Source organism: Anabrus simplex, chromosome 2 (assembly GCF_040414725.1).
Source record: "Anabrus simplex isolate iqAnaSimp1 chromosome 2, ASM4041472v1, whole genome shotgun sequence".
Taxonomy (NCBI): Eukaryota; Metazoa; Arthropoda; class Insecta; order Orthoptera; family Tettigoniidae; genus Anabrus; species Anabrus simplex.
In genome coordinates this window covers 1,028,411,631-1,028,436,774 of record NC_090266.1, presented here as the reverse complement: position 1 = coordinate 1,028,436,774, position 25,144 = coordinate 1,028,411,631, and positions in this window count along the sequence as shown.

Sequence of the window (25,144 nt, the reverse complement as noted above, 5' to 3'; positions counted from 1 at the left end):
TCATCAGATTTGAAGCAGGAAAACATTGGAAAATTCCAGCTTGGAAGCAGTCTGTCTTAGCCATAAGGGTGTACCGCGAATGGTATGACCCGGAAGAAAATTTCGTGACGAGGTTGGCATGTCCTTGCTGCAGTGTGTTACAGCATGTCGTACTGTAGCGTGCCTTCTGCGCCGGCTTCATAAACAATGGAGACGGCCAGTGCATGCGTAGGGCAGAGCTCGGATGGAATTGCTGTCATCCTAAGGTCATCCAGGCTGACCACGTTCAAGGTCAGTGCGCTGTGGGCTCACAAGGCCATGCCGGCCATTGGCTGGCCCTGTCGACTCACGTTGCCTATCTGCCAGGGGTGGCCACATGTGCTTAAATTTTAAGTACACTCATCACTTGAGTTGCAGGTTACATAATACCTTGTGAACCGTCAAAAGTTTGACTCCGTATTTGTTGTTATATTCACTGAAGAAATGTCACTTCCACGTCATTAAACTCAAAACTAATAATCGGAACCGACTTTATTCAAGTGCCATAAGAAGCCTGTGTAATGATGGTTGATGGACGAAATTCTTAGGCCCGGCCCGGCCCGATCTGAACCGAACCCGCGCCCTAGAATATGTTCTAGTTCACCACACGGCCCGGCCCGAATTCAAAAACCCGATACTGTTTGATGGTGTTGCTCCATGTAAGGGGCTCGTGGTACGTAGTGCCGGTGTCCGGACATTTCGTACCACGGACATTCCGTACCACTTGATTTTTTAGGACATTTCGTACCATCTAGGTCGTTATCTACCTCCGAACGGTGATTCCGTATTTCCCAAATATTTACGCCAGGACAATCCGTACCACTTGATGTCACATTCGAACTCCATTTCCACGCCAGTAATGAGTCTGACAGGCACACTTTAGGAATCAGAAACAAAAATAATTTACAACATTTACTGTAGGAAACTTCTATATTACTTAAATAATTGCCGGTTAAACTCTACTTATCTTTTATGTTTACGTAGATATCAAAAGAAAGTCGATTTTTTTAATTATAAAGCCTGAAACAAAACAAAACAAAATAATAGAAATATACATCGTGTTCGGGCGCAATGTGCCTGACGAGCCCAAGGATGGATAATATTACTATTATTTGTGAATACAGTATTTATAAACTACTCCATTATTTCATTATCAAGTAAGAAAAAAAAAGATTCTGATGAAGTGGCCGATATGGGCTTGAAGGTCACGTGGAAACAGGAAACTACTGAAAGGTCCCCGGGAATGGCAAATACGAGATAATAATTAACACGTGCACCAGTCATGTCAGTTGTGCCCGTCGGAAGGTGATCACACCATGCGGAGGCTTCTGTGCCAGCAGTGGACAATGAATATACAAATGTGTACATGCAGTAGGATATCGTTTTTACTTCGCAATACTTCCATTCTATTTCAAGTGGTGCGGAATGTCCTCTCCTAAATATTTAACTGACATTTCGCAGGTAATCGGTCGGTCAAGTGGTACGAAATGTCCGGTGGTACGAAATGTCCATGGTACGACATGTCCTAGAACCCGTAGTGCCTGTGAAATCTGCCTGATAACATGTAGGCTACGATTGTAGGAGCTGTACACATGCGTAAATCTGTAATTAACAATGTTATTGTTTTTATGTCCCGCTAACCACTTTTAAGTCCGGCCCCGCGGTGTAGGGGGCAATGCGGTGGTCTCGGGTTCGATTCCCGGCTGTAAATGATTAATATCCCTGGCCTGAGGACTGGGTATTTGTGTCGCCCTTAACGTTCCCTTCCTCACATTGAACACTCTACACTTCCTCCACTCCAATTACACGCAGGTTCATATCACATGGTGCAAGTAGGGGCAAAAGATCTCTATAGGTGGACGCCCCGAACAAAAAGCATTAAAAAACTACATTTAAGGCTTTCGGAGAAACCAAGGTGCCGGAATTTAGTCCCGCAGGAGTTCTTCTACGGACACCAGGTTGATGTATTTGAGCACCTTCAAATACCACCGGAGTGAACCAGGGTCGAACATGTCAAGTTGGGGACAGAAGGCCATTGCCTCGAAGTAATTTTGTAATTACTTGTGTTAGAATCAGGGAAGAAGCGACTGTCTCGGTTCGGGTCACGTGCTTCGAAAGCAGTCTCAAATCCATGGCAGCCACGAAGATGATTTTCTGTGTTTCCTCATTTCCATACCACTCACCGGTTTTAATTTTTTTTAGCGTAGGGCTGTTGCATATCACAAGCAAACATATTTACAGAGATAACATTTTTACAATCAGATACTGTATATATAACACGATAAATACATTACGCAGGAATAAAATGACGTACTAAGTATCACAAACATCTAGATTGCATGCGTATTCTGTTGATCACGAAGTGGCTTCCAGGAATTCCCAGAGAAGGCTCGCAGTGGACATTCCTGAACTACCGTAGGTGCTGGACGATCACTACTGGCTGAAGATATTCTGCCCCCACTTGCACAAAGAGTCGGCACAACGACCCGCAGCTTCTTCCGGTTCTATCGAGAAGCACACTAGGTCTTACGTTTAAGGTAGAGCCCGCTAGTCCGATAGAAACGCGAGGTCTGTCATACTCTGTTCCATCGGTCAGGTATGTCATTTTTTTCTTTGCTAGTTGTTTTACGTCGCACCGACACAGATTGGTCTTACGGCGACGATGGGACAGGAATGGGCTAGGAGTGGGAAGGAAGCGGCCGTGGCCTTAATTAAGGTACAGCCCCAGCATTTGCCTGGTGTGAAGATGGGAAACCACGGAAAACCATTTTCAGGGCTGCCGATAGTGGGGTTCGAACCTACTATCTCCCGAGTACTGGATACTGACCGCACTTAAGCGACTGCAGCTATCGAGCTCGGTAACAGTTATGTCTAGAGGAATGAGTTTTTCGCATTAACGATAAACACGACAAAAAGTATTGTGAAGCGATTTTGAAATCTCTTAACGAATCATATGATTGTGGTTAAGAAATTAGTGATTTCGTTTTCACTAATTACATCGAATTAAAAGTATAAGGACAGTTTAAAGCGGAATTTACTTATTTTGCGGTAAGTGCGAAAATAAGGATTTCTTAATTCGACAGAAGCACCTGTTCGTTTTAATATTCTAGGAAATCCCTTAATCCATATTGGGCGAAAGCTATGGCCATGTGGAATGAAAGCGTAATTTCTTATGTAGGCCTAATCCTGATTAGGGCTATATTATAATCCTATTCATGATTACGTAAGGAATAAGCAAAGATTATCAATATTGCTTCTCTTAATATATCTTTATTTCACTTAAACAATTCACAATCGCACGAATGTTCAAAAATGATTACAGCGAAATTCAAGCGATGTGTTAAGACCTACTTCGCGAAATAACGCGAAAAATTGTTTCCTTTTCACGAAATCGTACATAAATGAATGCGTACAAATCTTGCCTCTAGTTATGTTGAATCCATCTTTCGCAACAACCCTTGCTATTTTCAGAGAAGGGCGGGATGTCAGCATGTACAGGAAGAGAGGGAGTTCTGCGAATTCATTTGTACTCCCCAATGATAGTTTTTTTTGTCGTAAAGATACCACTCACCGCTCTATCTTGATTAAGTTGTATTCCCATTCCCAACATAACGAGTTCGATCCCCAATGAATGGATGGAAATTGATCGTATAAAAATGTGACACCTCCATGTCGCTGTCGTTGGCTTCGAGCACCGTAAAGAACTTCTGCGGGAGAAAATTCCGACATATCTGCAAAGAAATTTTGTAGTTTTGCGTGACTTTAGGTATTATGATCATAGCCATGAGAACTTCTGCTTTACTAGGAACTGGAATTTTCATTTCAACAATTCCACTTGCGTTAGCCGGGATTGCAATTGGCGGTTTACTTGGCGAATAGCTAGTAACTATGCCATTCGCCTATACGCCGCCCAACGTCCCCTAAATCTGCAACAACTGAAGAAATGTTTAATTAATAATAATAATAATAATAATAATAATAATAATAATAATAATAATAATAATAATAATAATAATAATAATAACAGTTTTACGTTCCACTAACTATTTTTAAGAATTTCGGAAACGCCGAGGTGCCGGAATTTATTCTTGTAGGACTGCTTTTGCGTGCCAGTGAATCTTTTCTTTTCTTTTTTTTTTCTAGTGGCTTTACGTCGCACCGACACAGATAGGTGTTAAGACGACTATGGGATATGAAAGGACTAGGAGTTGGAAGGAAGTGGCCGTGGCCTTAATTAAGGCACAGCCCCAGAATTTGGCTGGTGTGAAACTGGGAAAACCATCTTCAGGGTTGCCGACAGTGGGATTCGAATTCACTATCTCCCGGATGCAAGCTCACAACCGCGCGCCCCTAACCGCACGGCCAACTCGCCCGGTGCCAGTGAATCTACCGAGACGGGGCTTACGTGTTTGAGATCCTTCAAATACCACCGGACTGAGCCAGGATCGAACCTGAGATCAGGAAAATCCGCCGTAAACCACTATTGGCTTCATATAAATGAACACTTTCCGCTTCACTGGGAAATATATACCAGATCAAACTTGAAGCAATATTCAACAAAATAATTCACCCTTACTGGATTTGACGTCATTACTAGATTATAATCTTACGGTCCAACGGAATGAGAGTCTACCTTCTCTGGAAATTACGGCTAAGTGCTTCTTGTTAGTTCTCGTTTGCAGATGTTCGAAACATGCGAGCATCCAGGCTGTGAACGAAACTGCCATAAGAGCAATACTCTTTTCTTAACATGGAATGAGCTATAATGGGTTAAAATCGAAGAGTAGTCCTACGTCTTTGAAGTGTGGGATGACCGAGTTGGATAGCTGCAGTCGCTTAAGTGCGGCCAGTATCCAGTCATCGGGAGATAGTGGGTTCGAACCCCACTGTCGGCAGACCTGAAGATGGTTTTCCGTGTTTTCCCATTTTCACACCAGGCAAATGCCGGGGCTGTACCTTAATTAAGGCCACGGCCGCTTCCTTCCAATTCCTAGGCCTTTCATATCCCATCGTCGCCGTAAGACATAGAATATCTGTGTCGGTGCGACGTAAAACAAATAGCTAGAAGTGTGAGATGGAGAAAGTGTTGCCAGTTATCCCGATTTTGGTAGTATTTCCCGATGTTTTGATGTTTAATTGTAAAATTACCCTTTTCCTGGTTTGTGATTCAAATTCCCTTATTGTTTAACTTGTATAGAATTATTGACATTATAATTTAACTCAAGTTTTTATTTATTAACGTTATCTATTGCTATTTCATGAAACAGGTCATCATTTCACACACTCTTTGCGTTTTGATCATTTCTGAATTTTTAAATTTTATAGATTATTAGTTCGTTAATCGATAACAATAGATAACTGTCGAAGTGTCCGGCTCCATGGCTAAATGGTTAGCGTGCAGGCCTTTGACCACACGGGTCCCGCGTTCGATTCCCGGCAGGGTCGGGAATTTTAACCATAATTGGTTAATTTCTTTGGCACGGGGGCTGGGTGTATGTGTCGTCTTCATCATCATATCATCCTCATCACGCCGCGCAGGTCGCCCACGGGTGGCAAATCAAAAGGCCTGCATCTGGCGAGCCAAACTTGTCCTCGGACACTCCCGGCACTAAAAGCCATACGCCATTTCATTTTTACTGTCAAAGTCGAATATATTCGAATGAATCCAGCTGTTTCTAGTCGGTTGATTCATGCAGTATCTGATTTGAGTATTCGATAAAACTGTGGAAGACCGAGCTTGATAGCTGCAGTCGCTTAAGTGAGGCCAGTATCCAGTAATCGGGATATAGTGAGTTCGAGCCCCACTGTCGGCAGCCCTGAAGATGGTTTTTCCGTGGTTTCCCATTTTCACACCAGCCAAATGCCGGGGCTGTACCTTAATTAAGGCCACGGCCGCTTCCTTCCACATCCAAGGCCTTTCCTATCCCGTCGTCGCCATAAGACATATCTGTGCTGGTGCGACGTAAAACAAATAGCAAAAAAGAAAACTGTGGAAGAAAGATGGGTGTACATTTTATTTTCTTAAAAGGATATGATTCTTACGAGAATAAATTCATTGACACGGAGTTGGCTGTTCCTGGTGCTACTGCAAATGTAAAGCTTGTCCTTTTTTTTCATTGATGAAATTGAAGCGGTACTCTAACATTTTGGTGAAGTCAGAACTTCAAGTGTATGTGTGAACTCTAAACGAGAGTGTAAAGACTTTCATTACGCTATCAAAAGTGACCCGTTAATATTAAAGCATATTATATCGTCAGAAAATATGGACAATAACTGAATTTCCGGCGCTCTGCAACTTAATGTAAGTGCTAAATAATTATTTCTCTTGTAATACTGTACCTTCATTGTTGCACATTTGCCACAACCAAACTAGAGATAAAACAAGGAAAATAAAGGGATAATAAACAGTAGCGGTTTCTTCTTCTTATTATTATTCTTTATGACCTTTTCCCAATTTACTGGAATCTGTATTTTACGTGAACTTGGCCCTGTTTTATGGCCGGATGCCCTTCTTGACGCCAACAATATGTGGAGGGATGTATACCCCATTGCGTGTTACTGTGGTGATTTGTTGAAGTGTGTTGTATGTAAATGGAGAGATTAAACAGTAGTAGTTGCATAAGAATTAATTTCCCTAGATTTTTCTTTACTCTTTGCAAAATCAATCTGGCCACCCTAGGTGGAGAGGAGAAAGGATGTTCCCTGAAAAAGCCCTCTGCCTCTAGATTTCCTTAGTGACATGCCCTCGCATGTTTGATTAATCTCAGTGAAACATGGCTATAATTTTATTCCCCACTTCCGCTCAACGAACACTTCAACCGGGAAGCGTTATGATTCCAAGGCTTTCCGCGGTTTTCCTCAACAACACGGAAACAAAGGAGGAGAGTATTTTGAAGGTCATGCATGACCACTTCCTCTGGTTCTTCATTATGGCGCTGCCTGTGTCATAAGTCAACTTTACTGCCAAAAGTTGACGGACTAGAGCTCCTTTCAAGCAACTGGTACCGACCCAAACTTTTATGTCGCAATAATGATATCACGCGAGAAGATTTGTACTTTATTATTTTCATTTTTCACGGCCTGTAGACCACTTTAAAATGTTTGTAAAACAAGATAAAATACAACATTTACTCAAAATGAGAACATTTCTTCTAAAATGCGATATCAATACGAACCCAGTGATTTATTTCAAATAAAATTTATTTATGTGTTCTCTTCCAGAAACTTACTTACTAAAACCGAGAACTTTGGTCGCCTTTCGACTGCCTACAAATCCTTTTGGTTATTTAGTTCAAATGTCCAGAGTTTGCCCAAGAAATTCTGCAATAAAAATGTGTAGGTTTCAGATAGTAGATGCTGAAATATATTTCAGAAAATCTAATATTTAAATGTACGCGACAGAACACGAATGACAGAACAAAATGCGGAATATTCTATCATTTGCTTCAAGAGTGTCGCTGATTCATGAATATGACGGTTTTTTTTTTTTTTTTTTGCTATTTTGTTTTACGTCGCACCGACACAGATATGTCTAATGGCGACGATGGGAGAGGAAAGGCCTAGGAAGTGGAAGGAAGCGGCCGTAGCCTTAATTAAGGTACTGTACAGCCCCGGCATTTGCCTGGTGTGAAAATGGGGAAGCACGAAAAACCATCTTCAGGGCTGCCGACAGTGGGGTTCGAACCCACTACCTCCCGATTACTGGATACTGGCCGCACTTAAGCGACTGCAGCTCTCGAGCTCGGTATGACGGAATTTAGTTATGTATCTTTTCGTTTCATTATTATTTTGCATCGATATATTATATTGCCTATGTTAAGTTATGTTAATCATTTCAAAATAAATGAATAATTTTACTATAAGTTAAGCATTTTCCGATTAGCTCTGTGTAAATGCTATTTAGATTTCACATTAATATTTACAAAATGTTCAATTTCAAAATTTCAAAATTATGTCAATACCAGGACCTACCCTTACACAGTCAAAATGTAGGCCTGCATTTTTTCTTTTTACACTTTGCTTTACGTAGCACCAACACAGATAGGTCCTATGGCGAAGATTGAGTGGGAAGGAAGCGCCCGTGGCCTTAATTCAGGTACAGCCCCAGAATTTGTCGGGTGTGAAAATTGGAAACCACGGAAAATCATAGTCAGGGCTGCCGACAGTGTGCTTCGAACCCAATATCTCCCGGATGCAAGCTGACAGGTACGTGACTCATACCACGTAGCCGCTTGCTCGGTAAGTGTACAAAAGTAAGCATGTCTACAACTTAATCCCGTTTGCTCACACGGGGTCGGTGATGAGGTGAGACGAAGTGATATGGCATGACTTTACGGCCGAATGCCCTTCCTGTCGCCAACCTCAGTTGAGGAGCTAATAAAGATTAAATTAATATTGCGGAATGAAATTGGGTAAGGAGGTGAAAGGAATCGGCTGCGGCTCTGAATAAAACTAACCCGGCATTTGTCTTGAAGTGAAAATAGAAAACCGCAGAAAGCCATTCTCAGGACAGCCGGCGGTGGGGTTCGAACCGACTCGTCTCCCGAATACAGAGTTTGGCTCCATAGCCGTAGCGCGATAACAAATTCGGCCACTCTTCTCGGTGTTACATGTAAAAAATTTAACTGCTCCATGTCTGATTTCGAAACACTGAAAATCAACGCCTCTAATTCTATTGGGACGTTCAGATGAAATGACAATGACCTGTGGTGCAAGTCTTTCGAGCTGACGCCGTATAGGCGACCTGCGCGTCTATGAGGATTTCTAATTATGAAGTTCCTGAGCCATCGGGATTAACCAATGAAGGTTAAAATCCCCGGCCCGGCCGGGTATCTAACCAGGGGCCCACTGGTCCAAAGGCCATCAGGTAACTATTTAGCCATGAAGCTAATTCAAAATGCAAGTTGATGCAGTTCAGATAATTGACATTTCAGGAATTTTCTGTTCTAGTAGCGAGAATGAGAGGGCCGGCTCTTGGCTGAATGATCTGTATAGTGGCCTTCGGTTCAGACGGCCCTGGTTTCAACCTTCAGGCGAGCCGGGGATTATAATCTCGTCTGGATGTTCATGTTCAACTTAATACTCATCTCCATTTGCAATTCGGGTTGGCACAAAGGAAATAAAGAGGGAGTCGGCTGGTTGAATTCTGTACCGATCATAATTTATTCCTTACTAACATTTGGTTCAGACACCACAAACGAGGATTGTATAAGTTATGTTACCGAGAGCTAGAGACAAGGTATCATATAGACACCATTATCATTAGGCACAGATTCAGAAACCAGGTGCTGGATTGCAAAACCTTCTCAAGAGCAGATGTGGACCCTGACCACAACTTGGTGGTCATGAAATACCGTCTGAAGTTGAAGACATTGAAGAAAGGAAAGAATGCAAGAATGAGAGATCTAGATAATTTGAAAGAAAATAGAGCGGGATATTGTTTCAAGGAATATGTTGCACAATGACTAAATGAAAAGGCTGAAGGAAATGCAATAGATGAAGTGTGAATAATGAGATCAGTAGATCTGCTGAAGGTAAACTCAAGTAAGAATCAGTGAATAACTCGGGAGATACTAGACCTGAATGACTGTTGGCGAAACTACAAGAAAGAAAAAAATGAGGTGAGAAAAGAAAACAGGCCATTAAGGAACGAAGTAGATAGAAAGTGCAGGACAGCGAAGGAAGAACGGCTGAAAGAGAAGTGCAAGGATGCTGAATGCTGTATGGTCGGGGGAAAGGTAGATGCTGCATACAGGAAAAAGGTGAACTAGGTGTATGACTATTAAGAGTTCAGATGGAAGATCACGTCTAGGGAAAAAATACAAAGCAGAAAGATGGCAGGAACATATCAACAGGTGCATCAAGGAATAGACGTAAACGATAAGATTCTGGAACATGAAGAGGCTATTAATGCTGATGAAACAGGAGACCTACTGTAATTTGAGGTCAGAATTCGACAGAACTTTTACAGACCTAAATTAGAATAAGGTACCCGGAATTGATGACGCCCCAGAATTACTGACTGCCCTAGGAGAAATCAGCATGGCGAGGTTATTCCAAATAGTGCGGAAGATTTATGATACAGGAGAACCAAGCGAGTGGCTGCACGATTTGGGCACGCAGCTGTCAGTTTGCAGTAGGGTCGAAACCCCCCCCCCCCCCGTACAGTCAGCAGCTCTGAAGGTGCTTTTCCGTGGTTTCTCATTTTCACACGAGGCAAATACTGGACCTGTACATTAATTAAGGCCATGATCGCTTCCGTCCCATCCCTAGCCCTTTCCTATCCCATCGTCGCTATAAGACCTACATGTGTCGGTGCGATGTAAAGCAAACTGTAAAAAAAAGATGGGATACGAGTTTAGACAGAATGTTTTTATACCTATTAAAAAGAATGCAGGTGCTGACGTGTGAAAACTACCGCACCATTAGTTAAGTATTTACAGAAGAATGGAAAGGCAAGCTGAAGCTGAGCTGGGAGAAGATCATTTTGTATTCAGAAGAAATATAGGAATACATGAAGCAATCCTGATTTCACGTCTGATACTAGAGGATCAAATTAAGGAGGATAATACCGCTTGCATGGCATTCGTAGATCTTGAAAAGGCATTCGATAACGTTGAATGGACCAAGCTATTTGAGATTCTGGCGGTGATTGTGACCAGATACCGAGAAAGATGAATAATGTGCAATCTGTACAAAAACCAAACTGTAGTGATCAGAATAGAAGGCTATGAAAAAAGAAGCACCAATTCAGAAAGGAGTGAGGCAAAGCTGCAGTTTCCCCCTCTCCTTTCCAATGTTTATAATATAACAGACGTTAAAGGAAATCAGAGAATAATTTGGAAAGGGAATCACGATCCAAGAAGAGCAAACCAGAACTCTGAGATTTTCCAATGATAATATTATTTTGTCTCAGTCTGCAGAAGATCTATAAAATTTGCTCAGTTGTATGGACACGGTCTTGGGAAAGAAATATGTGTCGAAAATAAATACATCCAAATCAAAAGTAATGGAGTGCAGTCGGAGGAAATCAGATGATGGAGGAAATATCACATTAGGAAAATAAGTCTGAAAGGATGTAGAGGAATATTGTTACTTGGGTAGTAGAGTGACTAATGGCGGGAGAAGTAAGGAGAACATAAAATATAGCACTGCACAAGCAAACAAGACAGTTCTTAATTAATGAATTTTGCTCACTTCGAATATTGATATAGGAATTAGAAAGATAGTTTTGAAGAATTTCGTCTGGAGTGTGGCATTGTATGAAAGTGAAACGTGGACGATAACTAGTTCAGAAAGAGAGAGAATGGAAGCTTTTGAAATGTGGTGTTACAGAAGAATGATGAAGATGAGATACGTAGACAGAATCACGAATGAAGTGATACTGAATCGATTTGGTGAGAGAGGAAGAACGATTTGTCGAAATTTAATCAGAAGAACGATAGAGCACACCTTAAGATATCCAGGTCTTGTTCAGTTGATTTTTGAGGAAAGTGTAGGCAGTAAGAACGGTAGGAGTAGACCAAGGTATGAATATGACAAACGGATTAAAGTGGATGTAGGATGTAGTAGTTACGTAAATGAAATGTTTAGCACAGGATAGGGTGGCATGGAGGCTGCATCAAACCAGAGTATGGAATGATGGCCCCAAAACAACAGCACACCACACTACTAACCTCCACAGAAATACGAAATAGAAACCAGAGTACGGAATGATGGCCCAAAAACAACAGCACACCACACTACTAACCTCCACAGAAATACAAAATAGTGAATAGGCTACATATTTCGCTTCAGGGTCGGCGTCAGGAAAGGCATTCGGCCGTATAACTAGGATTAATCTGCATGTAGTGCCGATACCAAATAATTGGGAAAAGGTCAGAAAGTATAAGAAGAAGAACAATAGTGAGAAGGCAAAATGCTCCCTAATGGATTCAGATACTGCAAGCTACCTTGAAAAAAGACATTATCATTGCTATACCCACAAACGTTTAGTTCCCTCACATAATGCATATAATTTTCTCTACAAGGTTGCATCCCGGAGCTGAGACTATCAGAGAACGCAGTTCTAACGTAAATGAAGGCTATGTTAAGACTGTTTTACAGGATTCCGCAAAGAATTTTGTTGCATATAGTAATGATGGAAGGCCTTTGTTTACTTCCTGAATCAGTCCAATCTGGAGGTGGGGAAGGGAGGGGGGTTATGGATTGCTTAGAGGATAAGACATTTTCTCATTAACACTGTGATATATTATTATTTCGTATGAAAAGGCGCCACAGAATGCGATCATTTATTTATTTATTTATTTATTTATTTATTTATTTATTTATTTATTTATTTATTTATTTATTTATTTATTTATTTTGCAACCATCAACATCTGAGTTACATTTTGCGTAGATTCCTATCTTTTCACTAAAATGTTTAGTGTTATGTACATTTATAACTCTTTCGCTTCATGGAGACAGAATCGCCACATTTGTTCAATTCGTTCAACGCGTTATCAGGTGTTTCTGAGCCGCCATCTTTCCTGCTATGAATAAGAAATTGGAACAATCCTTCCCGCGTTGATAGCACACCTCCTTTACTACAATTATTATTATTAATATTATTATTATTTCCAAAATCGCGACACAATTTAAGGATGGAAGATACAGAGTACGGACGTTGTATGAACAAGAGGTCCTTTTCCAGGAAAGGATGATGAAAGTAGGTGAAAAAGAAAAGTTAAACCATTATAGAATTGAAACTCATTACGTAGACTTTCACCCAGCAACTTCAGATGTTGAAGTTTGTTGTCGAGAAGGTGAGATAGATTACAAGGGGCCGTACAGTCCTGAATCTGGATGCCAATCAGGCACAATCGCCGTGAGCATTGAGGCACTCATCCCAGCGACGCGCCAGGTTGAAGATCCCCGTGTGGTAAAACACCGCATCCTGCTGCACATGAAGCGTCGAACCTTCGAGGCCTTTTGAGGGGACCAAAGATCCACTGCTAGCGCACGAATGGTTATGCGCCGGTCCTCCTTAAGCGCCTCATCCACCGCCCACTTGCTGTTGTCTGTAATGTATGAGGCTGGCTCCCCAGAAAGCCCGGCATCTTGTGTCGAAACACGACCTGCACGGAACTTGGTGCACAAACGTGGTTTTCGACAGACGTGCTGCCCCATACACAGTCTTCATTCTCCGATGAATGACCACCGGTTTTTTTTCTTCTGCAGCCAAGAACAGAATAACAGCATTGGTCCTGTTTGGACGCATTTGGTAATAACGTCGCCATAGTTCACGTGGCCGCATTTATCGCACGCACCTCGGCACGCCACGACTGCCATACTAATCCCTTTGCTTCTTTTTCGGGTGGCCCCCGAAGCCCGCTCCCCCCGCGTGACCATCGACTCAATCTACATGGCCTCCGACATGTTATTACTTCTAAGAAGAGAGGAGGGAGGAGTGGAAGTGTTAATTATTAATTTCGTGTGGCTATTTCTGGCCGAGTGCAGCCCTTGCAAGGCAGACCCTCCGATGAGGGTGGGCGGCATCTGCCATGTGTAGGTAACTGCGTGTTATTGTGGTGGAGGATAGTGTTAGGTGTGGTGTGTGAGTTGCAGGGATGTTGGGAACAGCACAAACACCCAGCCCCCGAGCCATTGGAATTAACCAATTAAGGTTAAAATCCCCGACCCGGCCGGGAATCGAACCCGGGACCCTCTGAACCGAAAGCCAGTACGCTGACCATTCAGCCAACGAGTCGGGCAGTGGAAGTGTGATACTACAGGAGTATCTGCCTGTCCCCATGCTCAACATGCTACCAGGCCAGATATGGTGGTGGGTATCAATAGTGTTGTAATCAGGTAATAAGGGTCAGGACAAAACCACATAGGCGGAAATAGAAAGATGCCTACATGTAAAACCTGACATTTTGTAGATAGCACATGCAAGAATGTGGGCTGGACTTTTCCAGGTTGTGTTAGTGAGGGGTATGTATCATGCACAAGTCATGTCCATTTTCCTGCCATATTGTTTGTTATAGGGGATCAGCCTTCTTGGCACTGCTGGATTCCATGTGCGGGTCCAATGGCACCTGGGCTTTGGGACTACAGGAAAATTCCCATTGTCCATCCGCCACTGTTTCCTGGTGCCAAGCCTCCGTTTGCGGAGAAGGAATAAGCCAAGCCTGCTGTGAAGCTGGGGCTAACGTCTTCTTCTTCTCTCATCCCTTGGGTGTGTCCCGGTATTGCGGTGGTAGTCACTCATGTCACTTCTAATCTAAAGATAAACATATAAGAACATACATACATGCTTAATATTATAATGATTACTGTACAGTGTACACTAAGTTTGAGTGCGGGCTCGGGGTTCCGCTCAATTGTCGCTGCAGCCAGTCTTGTGCGATTGTTGTCCGTGTGCGCTTTTTAGAAATAGAAATACGAGGAAATGGAAAGAACATATTATATACATTTTATATACAATTTAAATACAGTTTTTTGTCATTTTTTTGTAAGTGATGTTTGAGTGGTGTTTGTACATTTTTAGTCGGGTGGAAGCCGTAGAAGGATTTGCGGGAGACCCTTATCTTCTATTCCTGTGGCTGAATGGTATTTGTTTTGGCTTGGGGTACTTTTTGTATTGGTCTGGGTCGTACCTTCCAATACTCCTGATTAAGGGACTGATCCTGTTGCCCCACGCCTTGGTGTACATTCGAAGCGTTTGCTTTCTGATGTGGTGTCTTATAGAGCGAGTGTTTGTTATAGTGCGTAGGTCCCTTGTTGCCGTTCCGTGAGGGAGTTGCGCCGCTGCTCGCAGGCATTTGTTTTGTATGCACTCGAGGCTGTTACTGTTGGTTTTGGCCGTGTATCCCCATGCTGGGGCAGCATACATGATGATTGGCCTGATCAAGGCTTTATACATGTTGACTGCTACCTTTGTGTTTATGCTGAATTTCCTGTTTAGTATGGGGGTACAGTTTGACAAGCCGTATGTGGACTTTTCGTCTCAAGTCTCTTACATGATGTAGAATTGTTAACTTTTTGTCCAGGATTACCCCTAGATATTTAGTTCTTTCGTGCCATTTATTTGTTTGTTGAATAGTGTCAGTGGTTTGATGTTGGCGGGTTGGTGTGCGCGCCTGTTTTTGCATGTGAACATCACTGCTTGGCACTTCTCTACGTTGACTTTGATGCGCCATGTAGTAAGCCACAGTTCCAGTGTGCGCAGCGCCACCCGGTGCCGCTTTCTTGTGCTCAGGAGCTGGGGGTGCAGGACGGTAATTGCTGTGTCGTCTGCATAGAGGTACGTGGTAGTGAGCTCTGCTGTCGGCATATCGTTGGTATACAGGACAAATAGGATCGGTCCTATTAGTGAACTTTGGGCTACGCCCGCTCTAGTGTTTCGCGTACTTGATAGAGTGTTGTGTACGTCTACTTGAAATGTTGTTGTTGTTGTTGTTGTTGCTAGGGGCTTTACGTCGTACCAACACAGACAGGTCTTACGGCGACGATGGGATAGGAAAGGCCTAGGAGTTGGAAGGAAGCGGCCGTGGCCTTTATTAAGGTACAGCCCCAGCATTTGCCTGGTGTGAAAATGGGAAACCACGGAAAACCACCTTCAGGGCTGCCAATAGTGGGATTCGAACCTACTATCTCCCGGATGCAAGCTCACAGCCGCGCGCCTCTACGCGCACGGCCAACTCGCCCGGTTCTACTTGAAATTTTCTGTCTGTTAGGTAAGACTTAATTAGCCTTACATATCCAGGATGGAACTCGTAGTCTATCAGTTTTGCCAGCAGGCCTTCGTGCCATACTTTATCGAAGGCTTTTTGTATGTCTAAGAATATCGTGCCTGTATTCGTTCGCTTGTTAAACCCGATTGTGGCATGTTCTAGGAACCGCGTGAGGAGCTGAGTGGAGGAATGTCCGTTACGGAACCCGAATTGTTCGTTCCTTAGTATTCCTTTCTCCTTGATGTGGGCTACGAGCCTTTTTAGCACTATTTTCTCGAATACTTTGCTTATGGCTGTTAGCTGACTTATGGGTCGATAGTTGTTGGGATCCGATTTATCTTCCCCTGGCTTCCCGAATACAAGGATTTTTTCTAGTTTCCATTGTTCTGGGAAGTATTGCAACTTAAGCATGGCATTAAATATCGTCGTTGCCGGGGCAAAACCTCCTATGTGTTAATATTTTTGGAGATATACTGACCCGCAGCACACACATTATGAAGAGCGAGAATGCCTTGACAATATGCACACAATATCGCACCTTAGATGACAGAAACTTACCGGCCAAAGTTCTAAGCTAATTTTTTTCACATAAGATGTTTTGTCCCGGCAGTGACGATATGTTGGTAATTATTGTGAGGGCATTCTTGTTTAGCTTTTTGAGAACTAAATTCATGATGTCATCTGGCCCGGCGGCTTTTTTGGGGTTTAGGTGATCAATGATCCATTTTATTTCGTGGATGTTGGTCTTTTCGACATCTGACCTAGGTGCATTGTTAAGAAATTCCTCTGCCTTTGTTTGGGTTTGCCGCGTGAATTCGGGGTCTGAAGGGTCGTCATTCGGTGTGAATGCTGCGTCTAATGCATCAGCTATGATTTCGGCCTTCTCCCGTGGGTCGAATACTGGTCCATTTGGTCCCTTGATGGTTGGAATAACGTGTGGTTCGCGTGTGAAGTGTCTTGCGAGTTGCCAGACTTGTCTGTGTTCGTGTCGAATTTTCGCAGCTTGTTGTTCCATTCGTTGGACCGGTGTTCTTTTAGGGCATTTTGAATGTCAGTGTTCAACTGATTTTTCATTTCCCTGTCTATGTCGTAGTGGTATCGGGCCCAGCTACGCCTATGACGGTTCCTTCTTCGTATGAGATCCTTAATGTTACTTGGAATTTCGAATGTGTGGGTGAGTACGCTCGCTTCTGTCGCTGTCGCTGTTTGTATCGCTTTGATGAGGGTTGATATTGTCTCCTCAATCTCGGCGGGGCTTTCAGGGTGGTATTTTCTATTCCTTGTAACAGCGAATCAAGTTTTCTTACGAACTTATCCCATTTGGCTGCTTTATAGTTTAGCCTTCGCTTGGAATTTAGCTCGTATCCCTCAGGGTCAGCATCCAGTGTTAGAAGTACTGGTTCGTGCGCTAGCAGTGGATCTCACACCTTTGGTCCCCTCAAAAAGACCTTGAAGGTTCGACGCTTCCTGTTGGACGAGGATGTGCAGCAGGACACGGTGGTCCGGTGGGATGAGTGGCTCAATGCTCAGGGCGATTGTGCCTGATTGGCATCCCGAATCGGTGAATAAATTTGTCTCCACATTGTCAATTATAACACTTCTGTAGAAATACGTTGACAAACATCTTCTGACGGATGTATTCCTTGCCTGTTTAAGGTTTTCCTTCATCTATTACAACATTTTCATCGTCTACTGTGAAAGATAGTAGGGCCAGTGGTGTCACAATAGAACATTTTTGCCTCACTAAGGAAGGCAATAACAAATATCAACACTCTTCGTCTTTCACACAATGAACCATTTTAACACTCCGAATGGTTCTGAGCGTTTCCTTATAACCACATAAGTCTGACTATCGGCCGTTCTTTCTGTGGATCCACTCAGCCTTCGGAATGACGTCTTAATGCACACTCAGCAGATCAATGTTGTATTGATTTTTTTTTTTTTCGTCTTTTGCAATACTCCTTACTGTATTCAATCAGATTAATGAAATCACCGCCACTGCCACATCTAAATCGAGTTATTCTAGCTGTTATTTTAGAAGTAACTGATGTAACATGTATCCTTGATAACTTGACAATTCAGCTAGTAAAGAAATATTTGTATTCTATTTTTATTTTTACAATCTGCCATATATCGCACCGACACAGATTAGGTCTTATGGCGACGATGGGATAGGAATGCGCTAGGAGTGAGAAGGAAGCTGCCGTGGCCTAAATTAAGGTAGGGTTCAAGCCCGATATCTCCCGAATGCAAGATGACAGCTACGTGACCCAAACTGCGCAGCCATTCACTCGGTGAGTGAGACGTTACTCTGTCTAGTAGTCATACGGTAGTGTATAGCATCTCATACATTTGAGTGGATTAACTCATCAGATCGGTTAGTTTAGCCTGTCATAACATAGAAGCCTAGTATGTCTAACTTTCGGACATGCTTCACGTAGTGTTCCTCTTAGGTTAATGAGGGGTAGCTTTTAATCAAGCTTTTGATAGGTAGTAAAATCAATTTAGCATACGATGTCCTTCTCTGGCACAATCAAACATTTCCAGAATACTCAATATTTTCTTTCAGCAACATTTATGATTTTTCATTACCAATTTCTTGTCACTATTTCAATTTCGAAAAATGTTTTCTAAAAAGAAACCACCTTTCACTTCTCTAAGGTCAACAAATTATTGTATAATTATGGTCTATATCATTCTTTTATCAAAGCACAAACCTTGAAATTATTCTGAGTTTCACTTTGCCTTTGCCAGCTGAAGCTTCGAATCCATGGAACACTGCATCTAACATCACGAAATGTTCTGTGGTCAGTGAGTCATTGAGAATTTCACTTGATTTTGATCGACTTATTTTCATGTGTGAAATATGATCATGGAAAACAGAAAAAATAAATAGCGTCAAATTTTATTTTGTCGAAATATTGATAGCTATAGAGATATTTCAGAAATGAGTGGAGTTCGATTTGAATGTTATGAACTAAAGCACTGCATATTGGGTTTTCATCTACTTCTCTATACAGCGAGAAGAAACCGTAAGGACAGGGCTCTTCATTTCAAGAATTGACGGGGATTCGAATCACGACCATCTTAGTGAGAAGCCAGTAAGAGTGCTGCTCAGATTTAACGCCCTCTTCATAAAGCAATTTGAGCTTTAAACTTTACACTGGTTTGTCGAATCAATAAAAGCTTCTTGTTGGAGAGTAGCAGTTTCAACAGGACTGGCCTGGGGCAGAAGAGGACCTCGCGAGTGGAAAGGGCTCAAGACCGGGTAGCGTCACGCAGAGCTGGAGCAGCGGAAAGGGTGATGTATGATGTTCTGGGATGCAGAAGGCCATGGAAAACTACTGCATTATCAAGTTCCCAGGATAACCATTACGGCAGTAAAACTAAGAGATGATCGCGAGTTCGAGCACTCCTTAAATGGAGCAGGTGTGCGAAGAATCTCCCGTACTGCACATATTAGATTAGGGAAAGACTGTCCCATTAAAATGGCACGTGGAATGCCCGCAATTTTTTGGAAGGCGGAAAATTGCACAACATCATCAAGGAGATGAAGAGGCTTGGTATCAACGAAATGAGGTGGCCACGCTCATGGTAGTACCTAGTGGGTGAACGTGCCATTTACTACTGTGTGGCAATATTTTCACAAATTACGTTTCCTCCATTCTTCCCTTGAATTAATAAGTAGTTTCATAACTAAGTTATGTACAATTTCTCTTAATCTCGGATGTCGATCTTTCCTCAACACAGAATCTCTTTCCCCTGTGATACATTATTCGAAATATTTAATTTGCCCTGGGAGGGCTTTGTCTGAATCTCCGTTCTTCTTCTGCAGGATGTATACTTGGAACTGTAGAGGACATTTTCACTGCTTTGTTTTCAGCCCAGTATGAAGGCCACCAAAAAGGCTACAGAATGTTGATGGTAGAGTGAGAGTGAGGTCATGAACACAAGCTTTGAGAGCACATCTTAAATGTGGTTGTTTCAAAAAAACTAATTACATTCACAGACAGAGAATAAAATGTACTTGTTTTCGAATGTGGGCTTTGGGTTTTAAGGCAACATATTTCGGCAGTCCTGTGTACTTTTTTTCCGAAATGGCTCCCAGAGTAGCAATTCGGCTTTCTGAATGACCGTCGGGTTACATCCGAATTGGCTCCGAAGCACTGCATCGATATGTTTCTTTCCAGTTTAACAGACAGAGGACTGTCCATATTACATACCAAACATACGGCTGGTTGAAAATGTTATTAGACTTGTGCAGTATTTCAGCCATTAGATTCTCCTTTTTTAGTTATTCGGATTTTTGCCTAACTCTAGTACCTACAATGCTGTGGAAGACATTATTATTATGTTACAGGAGTCCTTAGACTCATGTATGGTAGCATCAGGCCTTTTTATAGATCTTCAGAAAGCATTTGACACAGTTGACCATAACATTTTTTTACTGAAGTTGGAAGCAGCAGGGGTTAGAGGTTTAGCACTTAACTGGTTTACAGATTATCTCAGAGACAGGGTACAGTTCGTTAGTTGTATGGGAGCAGAAAGCACGTTGGAGACTATAACAACTGGTGTGCCTCAAGGTTCTGTTCTAGCACCAATATTATTTCTTGTATTTGTCAATGATATTGGTAACTTGCCGCTGTTCGGCAAATTGTCATTATTTGCTGATCACACAAATATTTTCTACACAGGGAATTGTATATATAATCTTGAAGAAAAGATGCAACATGACGTATCTTTAATTCAGACCTGGCTTACTACCAACCGACTAAGAATTAATCACAATAAGACTAACTATATCATATTTCACAAACCATTATGTGCATTTCCTCTGGACATCAACTTAAGTTTCTATGACCAAGTGGTACCTCGTGTTCAATCAACCAAATTTCTAGGACTTAGCATAGATGAGTCGCTAACTTGGGAGAATCACATCACAATGCTGTGTGATAGAATAACTCCTGCTATTGGTGTACTCAGCCGATTAAAATACAAAGTTTCTCGTGGACTGTTGAAGAGTATTTATCATGAACTAATTGAAAGCCACCTGAATTATATGATTCATATCTGGGCATGTTGCAGTAAAGAACAATTTGAAAAGATCAGTATCTTACAGAAAAGAGCACTGAAAATACTCTTCAACTTACCCACCTTAACACCAACCATACAGGTCTACCAGTATTGTAATGTGCTGTCACTAGATGGTCTTCGTAAAAAAGCTTCAGCTATTATGTTGTATAAATTGAAAAATGGACAAACTCATTCGAACACATTTTGCAACTTGAATTCTGACATACATTCATACAGTACAAGAGGATCTACTAAAATTCACTGTAAATTATCAAAGTCTACTAAGTATGGCACTAATTCTTTATGGCATTTCTCTGTAAAGTTTTTCAATAGCCTTCCTGAGCATATTCGAGAAGCCGCTAACTTACCCATCTTTAAAACCAAGCTTGTTAATTTTCTAAAAGTAAAAATGCCAAGCCTATAGAGTACTGATTTAGTATACTATATCACTGCTGTTCATATTTGGTTTCTATCACTAGGATACCGTAATATTATTATTATTCTTCATTGTACAGTATATTATACTTTTGTCCTAGAAGCTGATGTTCTCAAATCTCATCTTTGTTGCCAAATGTAATTATTTGTACTGCACCATTATGAGCCTTGGCTCAGGTGCCTCTTTTGAAATTAAAAAAAAGGTTGTTGTTTGTTTATTGCTTCTTAATGAATTTTCGGATTCTACCTCCCGGACAATTTACTGCTATAAGTATTTCCATTCGAAGTTGAGTTATCAGTGTTATTCCGCTCATCCCAATATTTTATACTTTATTTATATTTTAATTGGTATTAGAACAGTACTGAACAGGAGATGTATCGAGCGGAGTGGCCGCGCGTATTAAAGCGCTACAATTATGGAGACAAGCTCTGCATTCGTGAGACGAGGGGTTCGAGGCCCATTGTCGGCTGTCCTGAAAACGATATTCTGTGTTTTCCCATTTTCACTTCCAGGCAAATGCAAGGACATTTACCATTCACAGGCCAAAACCGATTTCGTCCACTTCCTAACCCCGTTTCATTCAGCATCATTCATTTTATCTTCATTAGCTCCTCAACGGAGCTTGGCGTTAGGAAGGGCATCCGGCCATAGAATCAACCCATGCATTTTCATTTCACCTCATCCCCGACCCCGTATCAGGAAACGGGAGTAAGGCGTAGACATAAACTGAGGTAACTCGTGTCCTTATCCTGAGGTGGTACACAACTTTCACCGAGCTCCATAGCTGCAGTCGGTTAAGTGCGGCCAGTATCCAGTATTCGGGAGATAGTAGGTTCGAAACCCACTGTCGGCAGCCCTGAAAATGGTTTTCCGTGGTTTCCCATTTTCACACCAGGCAAATGCTGGGGCTGTACCTTAATTAAGGCCACGGCCGCTTCCTTCCCACTCCTAGCCCTTCCCTGTCCCATCGTCGCCGTAAGACCTATCTGTGTCGGTGCGACGTTAAGCAACTAGCAAAAAAAAAAAAAGAGAGGTAACTCGTGCCCTTATCCTGAGGTGGTACACAACTTTCACCGAGCTCCATAGCTGCAGTCGCTTTAAGTGCGGTCAGTATCTAGTATTCTGGAGATAGTGGGTTCGAACCACACTGTAGGCAGCCCTCAAGGTGGTTTTCCGTGGTTTCCCATTTTCGCACCCGGCAAATTCTGGGGCTGTACCTTAATTAAAACCACGGCTGCTTCCACTCCTAGCTCCTTCCTGCCCCATCGTCACCATGGAAAAATGAAATGGCGTATGGCTTTTAGTGCCGGGAGTGTCCGAAGACAAGTTCGGCTCGCCAGATGCAGGTCTTTTGATTTGACGCCTGGAGGCGACCTGAGCGTCGTGATGAGGATGAAATGATGATGAAGACGACACATACACCCAGCCCCTGTGCCAGTGAAATTAACCAATTAAGGTTAAAATTCCCGACCCTGCTGGGAATCGAACCCGGGACCCCTGTGACCATAGGCCAGCACGCTAACCTTTTAGCCATGGAGCCGGACATCGTCACCATAAGATCTATCTGTGTTAGTGCGACGTAAAGCAACCTGTAAGAAAACAAATAAAATATAAAAATAAACAGATTATCTCAGGCAAACTCCAATGGAGGTGAGGTTCATGTACTGTACAGTTTTGACCACATGCCCTCTTGACAATCTCAAATTCCTGGCAGTACCAGGTATCCAACCCGCGTCCCCAAGGACGAGGACCGTTGCACTACGGAGATGGACCGTACTGAACAATAAAGTGGGCTTTGACTCAACAGCAGCTAGTTTCACTAGCCTTGCAGTTCTGCATTCGGGAGACGGAGAGGGGCTGGTTTTCCGTGGTTTTCCATTCCCCTACATTAGGATAAATGCCGGGACACACTCCTTTATAGATGGCCACAACTTTCTCTGCATCTCAAATCACCGCTTCAAATCTCCTTGGCCTGAAAGAAGCAAAGAACCAAAATGAACCGAGGAAGTTGCCTACGCGGTTTGTATCACGTAGCTGTCAGTTTCTATTCAGGAGGTAGTGGTTTCGAATCCCACTGCCGACAGTCTTGAAGATGATTTTACGTGTTTTCCCATTTTCACACGAAGCAAATGATGGGATTGTACCTTAATTAAGGCCACGGCCGCTTCCTTCCCCGCCCCAGCCCTTTTCTATGCCGTCGTCGCCATAAGACATGTCTGGGTCGTGCAACGTAAAATTAACGTAATAAAATGATAGGTCTGTCCATGTAACAGTAAAATGCAATTCAGAAACAAACGAAAACTAAAGACGACGAAGCTAATGGCTCAAGTACTGCACAACTGTAATAATATTTTTAACGAGTATTGCTTTTCGTGGGAACCAATTACGAAAAAAAGACATCGGAGCAAATTCGGATGTCATATTCTTTTCCGGGAGCCAGTTTGGATGCAGTCCTTCATGCCATGCTCAACTAAAGCGCGACGTTACATCACTCATAACGTATCTGCACAAGTATGTACGGAAGAGTACAAGTACAGATAGACTCTATTAATAATCGTTTGACGATTACAACAATGAGCATGGCAGTACGTATACTCGTATACGTAGACTATGTCACGAATTATCGTATCGGCATCGTTAGGGAGAGGCAATAGGCAATCGGTATGATAAGAAGCGAATTGTTCGTTAACAATTAGTTGAAGGTACCTGATGCCTGCTCAGCTAGATCCAAAATAAATACGAGTTTTTCTCGACAGAGGTCATATTAGTTAAATTGCTGTTTTTCAGCGCGCAGGAATATGTGAATACATAGACGAGACAATTACCCAAGAGTCATATCGTTATGAGGCTACGTTGTGTCGATGCTGCAATGTAAAATTTACGATTACGTACTCGCATCGTATGCCTTTGCTGGCAGGATGTAGTGTTTACAGTGCACTATGTCTTCTGGTATGGGCTAGAATAAATTTGTTTCTTTCATTGACCTGTCTCAGTCTCATCCTTGGCTTTGACAATATGAAAGTGACCGAGGTATGAGCGATGCCAGTAATGCCATTCCTTATGCAGCCAGTTCCTGTTATGAATGGTGTGAAAATATCGCTCATAGGGTCGGTTGGTGCATGCATTTCAGTGGGCTTGGCTGACTGATATGCAATAGCAACGGCTGGCTCCGTGAGGAAAGCAACGGGAAACTACCTCATTCCTCACTTCCCTAGTATGCTTCTTCAGTGACACCTAGGCTATCTATGACAGCTGTTGGTGGAGCTGTGGAGGATCAAACCAGCCTTCGGGCTGAATACCCAACATACACACTCGCATCGCGGCAGAAATTTCCTGGTGATTACAAGTCTTAGACGCACGAACTCTCCACTCGCCTGCTCGCAGCAGGACGCACGAACTCTCCACTCGCCTGCTCGCAGCAGGACGCACGCTCACGTCCACAGCGAACCAGACCGGACCAGAAGATTCAGAGGCGCTGTTTATCTTTCTCTTTATTGTGTAGAGCTAAACCGATATGAAATATAATCACATCCTCTTCACTGGAGAGTCTTGTGTCTGCTTGCACGCACCAAATTACAGTATGAATGGGTTTTCCTTCCTTTTGAAGCGACACATAAAAATTAAATACCGAGCGAGTTGGCTACGAGGTTTTGGAGATGGTGGGTTCGCATCGCACTGTTGGCAGCCCTGAAGATGGTTTTCCGTAGTTTCCCAATTTTTTGTTTGTTTACAATTTGCTTTACGTCACACCACCTCCCGAAGGTATCACCACCTTGACGAAGATCAACCACCTTGACGAAGGTATCACCACCTTGACGAAGGTATCACCACCTCCCGAAGGTATCACCACCTTGACGAAGGTATCACCACCTCTCGAAGGTATCACCACCTTGACGAAA